Below are 10,000 nucleotides of genomic sequence, written 5' to 3' on the forward strand. Positions count from 1 at the left end.
TATTCACAGTATATCCACATAAAAGGATGTGGCTCTTCATCTGTGAAGGCCTAAAATACTAATTTTAACATCTCATGAATATCTACAATCTATAATAAAATCTACACTTGAATGCCCCTTATGTAGAAAGTAAGTGGAAAGTAAGTGGAAAAGTAAGTGGAACGCTTCGGTTCGGTTGGAAATTGACTTTTGATGAAAAATGTCGTTCCATTTTTCCTTGGTTAGTTCTACTGGTCTCCGACCTGATGGTCAGGCATAATGCAAAGCGCCCTAGGGGAGCTCCTTTATCCTTTAAGCCTGGTTTTCACTAGCGACGCAAGCACAAGCGCAAGCATAAGAGCGCTTAGTTCAATGTGAAAACAAGATTGACGCAGGTATAAGCCCAAGTACAAGCACAAGGTTCAAACTTTTTCCTTTTCCTTGTGCTTGCGCTTATGCTTGCGTTCGCTTGCGTCGTTTGAAAACGAAACGCAGCATAAGCACAAGGAAATTTGCCAGTTGCGTCTGGCCAACTGTCGCTGTTAATTAACCACAATCATCCTTCGATGTCATTCGATTGATCACGGATTTCATGTTCTTTGCAGAATTAATGGAGCACTACCCTGCGAGCAGAATCTCTTTCGATCTTCCTAGATAATTCGGGAAGAGAAACGAAGACTGCCAGTCGCCTCGACAAAATTTTTATTTTATTTTCATTTTTTTTTAATTACAACTTTTGTATTACAATTTTTATGTGTGTACTTATTACAATATTGTGTGTCCTTATTATGTTACTTGTAAAATTGATAGTAAATTAAATTACTTACAAGGAATTTCCATTGTTAATTACTTATCGCCACTTGAGAATAATTCATATGCTTCCCCTTTTTTACGAAATTTAAAGAAATAATTCTATTAGATTCCAATGCAATGTATTTTTCAGTTTCATGTTTCATATTTTGACCACACGACGGTTTAATATTATTGTGCCTACAGCTCCATAAATAGTTCTTACCTAAAATTATTACATAATTGACTAGATTCGACATTTCGTATTGGGCATACGTTAAAAATCGAAACGTGTTCGGGAGTCAGTCACGCGTGACTCGTAACCGCAAAACCACAAACCCAAAAACAAACATTTGGGATATTTTCGAACAACTCTGGCAAACACACGACAACCAAGGAATCATTTCCTTGGAAACTCAAGATATTTCAAGTTTTTAAATTGCCATTTCAATTTTTACTGTAAAAATTAATTGGTTTCTCAATTCTGGCAAACTACAAACATAGACAAAAGTAGTTGAGAAGGTTATGTAAAGGAACCGCACCAGAGCTGTACTTCAACCCGCTTCTGTTAAAGCGCAAAAGAAATAGTTTCACCTTTTCTTATATAGCTCCCTCCCCTCTATTCAATGTTGGACGGTAACACAACAATTTCCCACTAAAACCATTTAGTTTTGCACAACATTGAATAGGGGGGAGGGGAGAGAAGCAATGAAGACGTCAAAAGTGCTGACCTTCCCAACGGTTCTGTCTATGATTGTATGAGAGTAGCAAATCTCCTTTGAACGCTTACAACTCTCGTATTATTTAACATGTGGCTACCATTTCTTATTCTGGAAATGTTGTTATAATATATTCTCCAATGCATAAATAAAATCTCACAATACTGAAATTTGGTTAAAATCATCGTTGTATGATTTGGATTCAGACTTGCGTGACGCTTCATAACGTTACTCCAAAATCCATTCTGTTAAGACTGGACTGACTAATCCCATTTCTTTAGATGAGCGGCAAGTCAAAGAAAGTCCAGGCGGCTGGCACAATCTTCTTTTCTCTTCCCGACTTATCTAGGAAGATCGAAAGAGACTCTGCTCTCAGGGTATGGGTGCACAAGAACGTACAAAGAATACCTGTTATTTATTTTACTGAGAAACCATGTCAGGATAAAAGCACTAAGACATATTGATGGCCGAAAGAGATCGAGGAAACACAGAACAAGAAAATAACATTTCGAGTGAAAGTGAAATTAAGCCCTAAGTGACGACGACAGCGAACATTTACGATGATGCCGCTTCTTTATTCATCTTTTGCTGTAAAGTTATGATACTATCGGGCTCCCAAAAAGACTCAAAAACAAGGAGGTACATCGACCCCCTACTTTGCAGAGTTTAACTAACTCCATGAAGGTAATTCCCAACATAGAGGTGTTTTAACTCTTCTTGGAGAGTTACATTCTCTCCCAGGTTACTCGAAAATGAGGGTAATACTAACTCCTCAAAATGATTCCAAAAGAGGAGTTTATTTAACTTTTCCTTTTTTGTTTTGTTTTTTTTCTCTTCCAAACTCGATTCCTCCAACTATTTTTGCCATCATTTAGTAAACATTAGATTAGGAATCCTAGTATGTCCTACTAGCATTCCTTTGAGGTACTTACAGTTAGACCTTTGTGCGTCCACTCTTTTTTTTTTTTTAGAAGTTTATTATTTTATTTTTAAATACGCACAGTTACACTATGAAAACATTGTAAACTACAGTAAACATTACAATAAGTATTGCAATACGAACGTGACATAAATTTCAATACTACAAAGCTCTAATTGCATTAAATTACACGTTTTCTAGCATGACAAAATAATAATATATAAATGAATAGAATACGGCTTCTAGTACTTCATATAATTTTTCCTTTGGGCTACATTTATATGGACAGTTTTAAAATAAATGAATCAATATTTAAAGATTCAAGGTTAAGGGTTCAGGCCTGATACTCGTTCAAGCGGGGACAGAAGTGGCTTCCATTTCTTTGAATTTCTTGGTGTGTCCCCCTCGCAGTGTTTAACTGGAATGTTAACTCCACAGAAGACTTAAATTTCACTCTTATTTAGAGTTATTACCCCTCACGTTTAACTCCTATTTTAGCCTCAATTTAACTCCCCTACTGGGGAGAACAACTTTTTGGGGGAGCCTGAAAATAACTCCTTTTTGGAGTTAAATTATCTCCGAAAAATATAACTCCACGCTGAGGAGTTATTTCGACCCCAGTGTCGGAGTTAAAGTTACTCTTTGAAAATTACTATGTAATTGAAGCATGTTGTCTTGTTTTTGTCTTTGTCTTTCTTGACTTGCTCGGTGATTGGCTTTTCTCTTGTCACAAATCTTTCCTTGACGAAGTCTTTGTACCTTCTTTTCCAATTTCCAGAGTCGTTTACACTCATCTACTTCCTTATCAGTTATGTCTCTACTGTTCTCACTGGATGGATTACCCAGCTCTTCAAATGTGGCGACCATGGAGGCAACGTCATCTTTAAAAGCGGTCTTGATGCCTCCTTCTTGTTGAGGATGCAGCGAAGTACCCTTGGCTCGAGTAGATGGAAGTGAATTTTCATTCTGACTTTTTCAGATCCAGCAATCATACATCTTCTTACGATTCTCAGTCGATCCAACTGCTCCACCATCTCCTCAAAGCTATTCATTTGCTCATGAGCGCGATCTAAAGCTTTGGATGAGAATATTTTATAGTTTTGTGTACCACAAATGCTTCACCATTGAATTGTTGATAAATATCGGGGTGTTGATGGATGAGTTAATGGACGCATGTCTCTGATGTGGACTGACAACCATCTAGCATAGTTCTAAAGCAAACATCCAAGGGATAATTTTTCTCAAGCGATTCCTTATATAGCTGAAAGTTCCCTTCTCTTATTCTCATATTGATCGCACAAATTGAAAACAGAAAGCTGAAACTGAAGCACTTGACTCCAGTAATGAATTTGTGAATGCTCTTTCGATTTGGTGTTTATCCAGTCATCAAATGACATTGGCTCCGTTTGTCCTTCAAGTGATTCAAGATATTTCGTGTACGCGTTCCATTGTAAGAAAAATAAAAATGTTCCCGTTACTTGATGAATTCGACGTGTTCTCAGCTAGTGCTATGTCATGACATACTTTAATAAGTGAGTCAGCAACACCAGCGGATGCGATTCCTACAGTAACAATCACACTTGTCCACCCACTACGTTCAAGCCATGCACCAAGGGTTATCAGTGCTGCCATTTCTATATGTAATCCACCTAACATAAATTCAAAGTACCTTGCTTTCACCATGGGTGTTAGGTAAGTTCCATTGTATTCCTTTTTCGACTGCAAACAATGGTTTATCTAGGCCGGGTAATGACAGAAACTTGTCCTGGATGAACATGTTGTGTAGGCATCTTTATTACATTTACGGCATGCAGAATCAGAGCAACGGGCGTGTGCGTTCTCTGTAAGCATGGGAAGCTGGGCAATGATTGCAGAATCATGTAATCACTCTCGCCAGTTTGTTTGGATGCATGGGATATTTCCCAGGATACTGCATCTTCTTCAGCTAATGTTTCCTTTCCTATAAGTTCTCTTACAGTTTAAAGCCATTTGTATTCTTTGTCTGTCTCTTGAGCTCTTTGGTCAAAAGATGGCTGCAGTGATACATGTATCTTAGGGACCAAGTGAACATGGAGGAACATTGTGATAAGTATCAGGCAAGGGTGCTATTTTCTTTTTCACTGTGACGCTTTCATGCATTCCACGATCCTCTCCTACGTTTTCATGGGTTGGATGTTGCATTATTGAAAGGGCTGTGCCATGAAAGAAATCCTTTGAAGTCGTTGAGCTACAATCTTGGACAGAATAAAATGGAACAGCAAACCCTATCGCCCACAAAGCAAGGATGAAGCAAAACGCGTCACTTTCCCATCCTTGATTTGGGGGGTTTCAAATTTCCCATCTATTTTGTCCAAGATTGTATGGAAGGTGTCAACGTCACGAAATAGTGGTCACTCTTAATTAGAGAGTCATCTTTTAACACATTTATCGCTTGAAAACACTGGTCTGTGTCCCAGTCACACGCGTCACTGACGGAGGTCCAGACTTACTATACCCGGAGAGAACATTTTTGCACATCGTGTCCACGAGGCTAGAGAAACGCGCTCTAGAACATGGCATTACTCTCAAATCATTTAAAGAGTTCTGCGACAAAAAAGGACCATTAATGTTATTTCTCAGGAGTCACAAAGACTGTGGACCCTTTATACCTCGCTGAAATACCATGCAACAATTATGAAAGACTGAAAGTTTTAGTTAGAACTTTTAAACTGTGTAGTGCACTTGAAGTTTGTTATAATGACACGTTCCACGTTTCACTGACGGTTTACAAAAGGTTTATGTGTGACTTAAGATGGTTTGCAACGGTTAATCACGATTTACAGCCTATCTCTTACTTCCACGACGAAATCGTGAAAAACCGATAAAACCTGTCGGTAATCCGGGGCTGTTGTAAATCGCGCTAATCCTTATGTTTGTCAACATAAATCGTGTTCGATTTCAAAGAATAAAAAAAGAAACAATCTATCTAGATAAAATATCGCTAACAATGATCTGTAAAGGCACCCATACCCTTCTTAAAAATAGCACCAAGGTAACAGCCACTCCGTGGTTTGCTAGCATACAATATCGGCGAGCAAGAACAGCGTACCTGATGTTTTTGGGCAGGTCCGAGTCTGGCTTTTTTTCGTACTGTAATTATTCCTTCAATTACCAGCCGATGCATTTTCTATATATGTTTTGTACCGTTCTGCCTTTAAGCGTATTAAAATAATTACAATGTAGTCAGGCATAAGTTTGTTTTTTTTTATTTTTTCGTCTTCCACGCAACAGAACTCTCTCGTAGTTAACAATGCATCCTGCAGTTCATACAGGCTTATGATAAGTGAATTTTTTTATTCATTTTATATAAATTAAATAAGCACATTTCTTCTGTTTTCAATGAGTTCACTGATAAATTACCAGGTTTGCTTTGAAATCATTAAGCTTTGAAACGTTTGTGCACAGATTTATTGTCATGATTGCTATACATGACGCTGTGAGTAACACCAGTCGAAGCTCTCAGACAAGATTGTAGGTGTGCGTGTGGAATGCCCTTACCTCAAGGTGGGTTTAACAAATAAACCAAACTGTGTGCAAAAACAATATTTTTATTTTCAAAAACAACCAGAATTACAAGAGTATTAGAAGGAGAAAACTTCCTTAGGTAAGGGAAAAAAATTAATTAATAATTAATAATAATAATAATAATAATAATTATTATTATTATTATTATAATAATTATAATAATAATAATATTTTGGAACAGAGAAAAGAAGTAAATTACAAATTAACAAAACCTAAAAATTTTAAAATGAAAAATCCGTTGTAGCTTTGAAATTTTTGTTCTTTTAAACATATAAGATGATAAAGGAGGAAAGTTACTTAGATCTGATTAGGAATCACTCATTCTTGTCATTGCTCATATATAGATTAGTACAAAATACTGTCTAGTAGAAAAAGTCGGATATAAAATTATGTAAAAAAAATTGTTTGTTCTTAGAAACCAACAACATGATAAAAGAGAACACTTAATATTAGCGAAAGTATGCTTTGAAAATTCTTCGTGTGGAACTTGTAGGAGACTTCTGAAAACGTTAAAACTAGTCTGTAATCCATTATAAGAAATCAACCAACATGAAATTATTATAGATTGAGATTAGTTTTGATTAAAAACTTGAGAAAAATGGGGGTTGAAACAAGCTCAAAATTTTGATTTTAGAAGAAAATTACTGTTCGTGCATGAACAAAATTATAGAATGGTAAAGAAACTTTCCTGACCTTTGTATCTTTTTTGTCCATTCACGAGTAATTAGTTGTTGTAGTGGATGTCATAATAGAACCATATGTGTCCTTTGATGTCAATATTGTTGCATATGAAGTTGATCTGGCATTTGCGTTTATCCCATTTAGCGGATTCAGCCCAGTGTTGAGAGGAGAGTATCCAGTCTCCAGTGGGTTTCTTCCAGAACAAAGGTAAGATCTCTTTGGGCTAGTTGCGACTTGGGTAGAAAACGTCTCCGTTCAGTACGTGGTATAATTCGCATCTCTTTTCTATAATTTCTTGTTTAGATAAGGGTTGAAGATTCATGATAGGTGATTTCTGTATCCAAATGTGATGGTTTAAGTAGCAGTATAAGAAATAACTGAACTGTTTGTTGTTGTACATCCAGTTATGATGAAAATGAACTAGTTTGTGAACTACAAACAATGTAGAAAACTGAAAATTTCAAGGAAAATGTTAAAAAAATATATTTTTGCAAAAGAAAGATCCATCATAGATCAAGATTTTGATATAAATTGATGCCATAGGTTCTGAATTTGTTATTTAATTTAGTTTTCTCAAATGATATTTACCTTACTCCTTTTATTCACTTATTTAATTATGTTTTTCATGTGATTACTTAGGGATATGTTTTCCTTTTTTTTTTAAAGATTTACACGTGATGGGATTTTTCCTGGATCCACCCAAAGAACAAATGATTTTGACACCCTGATGGCATTAGAACGAAAAGAAACGAATAATGTAGACACCTGATTGGGTTTTTTTCAGGGAACCATCCAAAGAACGAATGATTTATACATGCTTAGTGAGATTTTTCCTGGCTCCATCAAAAAGAACGATTGATTTTATTGCCACAATACACCCTGGACCAGAAGCTACACAATGTCATCTGTGCTTCAATTTTTTCTGGGTCATATCCCCTTCTTTAGCTCTTCCCATTTGTCATAATGGTTCCCAGATCCACTCCTTGTCACGTCTCGCACCCAGGCCATGTGGCAAGGTATCCGCCACCGCGCACTGTCACGTGGGAGGTCGTGAGTTCAACTCCGGCCGGACCAACACTCAGGGTCTTTAAATAACTGAGTAGAAAGTGCTGCCTTTGTAATTACATCTGCAAATGGTTAGACTCTCTAGTCTTCTCGGATAAGGACGATAAGCCGGAGGTCCCGTCTCACAACTCTTCAATGTTCATAATCCTGTGGGACGTAAAAGAACCCGCACACTTGTTGTAAAGAGTAGTGAATGTAGTTCCCGGTGTTGTGGTCTGGTCTTTCTGGTCTGGATAGGGTAGGGTGGAGCACCTCGCATAGGACCTCGAGTCCTGTTCGTGCTCCTTCCCTCTGGGCAGGTTTGCCCAGTAGAAGAGACAAACTAGATGTCTCGTAAATCAAATCAAATCAATCAAATCATCCTTTCTTCTTTATTTTTAACCATAATTTTGCTTCAGAAATTCTATGCATCATGGTAATGTACCAGTTAAATTGAAGCTTCAACTTCCTCCCCCCCCCCCCCCCAACCTCCCTCCGGGGCATACCCCGGGCATTTGACTCCTTTTCCTGTCCGGGGTAGGGAATTTGATCATCTTAGTCTTCCTTGGGGGCGGGGCATTTGATCACCACTCATCATAGGAGGGGGGGGGGGGGGGAGAATACCTCATATGGGATACATATATATTGGTATGTGCAGTGCCAAAGGCCAAAATAGGATATGGTTTGTGCACTATACTATATATAGGCATACTCATTAGGCGATAAGACCATTTCCAAATGTTTATGCCAACCGTGTATCCTACTAAATAAAAGTGAGAATTAATTAAACATTGCCTTTAAGATTGGTTTGACCTACATGTAGGGTATTGATTTAAGGGTCGGGGCTGAAATAGGGTATAAAAGTTTTTATCTGGTCTGAAGTAGGGTAAGTGTTTCAGGAAGCCTGCCGCAACCCCCACCCCCCATCCCAAATCGATTTTCCCTTCCCACAAATAGTCTTAGAAACGACTAAGAATAATTATATTTTGTTTACACATGGGATCTACTGCAAATCATGGTTAGCTCATTCCTCCACTATGGGCTCTTCGCAGGATAGTGATCACATGGTACAAATCCGCCATACTGGGACGCAAATTGCGCACTAGAACATCTAAAACAAAGGATAGTTAATCTAAATTTTCTTTGTTTTAGATGTCCCAAAGGGCAATTTGCGTCCCAGTATGGCGGATTTGTACCATGTGATCACTATCCTGCAAAGGGCCCATTGTGAGTGGTTCTTCTCTTATGTGCCTGCTGGGGAAGGCTACTTCATTGTCCCAATCAAAATAAATGGCAGTGGAATAGAGTCCCTGTTCAGCAAGCTGAAATTTGGAGCTGGGGGACAACTATCTGCCATCAACTATGGAAGTGGGTTGGCATGTATCCAGGCCAGAAGAGAAGTTGATCGTGTGACAGTTTCTGCCATAGGGTATAGGGATGAGCCTGTCATTGCACAGACCACTTCATTCATACCTCATACTGAAGTGATAGTTCATGTTGAAGAACGAGGCAAACCATTTGGGTTGTGTTAAGGAATTTTTGTTCCCCTCAGCAATTTGCCAGTCATCCTTAAGGGAAGAAATGGTAGCAACGCATGTACACTCATCTCAATCTTTGTAGCAAACGTTTTTTTTAAGGTGCATGCTTCCAAAGATCCACTTAAATGTGTTGCCTGTGAAGTGGAGTAAGGCAGTTGTTGATTACACAAGTGATGGAAACACGCTATAACTATGATACAGTGTTTGAAGGTCAAGTTGTTTTCTTAGATGTTGAAGATGCCTTCCAAAATTTTTCTGATGAATTGCAGCATGATTCTTATGATGAAAATATGTGGAGTTGTAATGACCAAGATCTTGCACCATTTATTGGCGTTATTCGCAGTATGGGACCACAGTAATTGGTTATGCTGTTGTGGCCTCCCTGCCCCACATTTGTTGGGGCGAAGTCAAATAAAATAAATAAAAAAATAAAATAAAAGTATGCAGAAGAGAATTACCGAAAAGCAGGGATTCTTATAACAGAGCAAATGTCAGTTGCTGTGCTTTGTTTTGGTGGGGGTCCATTGTTTGCATGTCTTCATGCTGCATTCTAAAAATCTGTAATGATCAGCAATTGGACAAAACACTGATCCCCCATTCATAGACTACCCTGATCATGGACTATCCAAATGGACTAACCTAAAATGCTAAATACAGGATCAAGAAATTAAAATCAGCCAGTACAATAATTATCTAAAGCCAACCTTGTTAAAATTGTTGCCGAGGCTTAAACTTATTGTTGGTTAACCCATTTAAAATTGGTGTTT

Source organism: Montipora capricornis, chromosome 6 (genome assembly GCF_036669925.1).
Source record: "Montipora capricornis isolate CH-2021 chromosome 6, ASM3666992v2, whole genome shotgun sequence".
In the NCBI taxonomy this organism is placed as follows: domain Eukaryota; kingdom Metazoa; phylum Cnidaria; class Anthozoa; order Scleractinia; family Acroporidae; genus Montipora; species Montipora capricornis.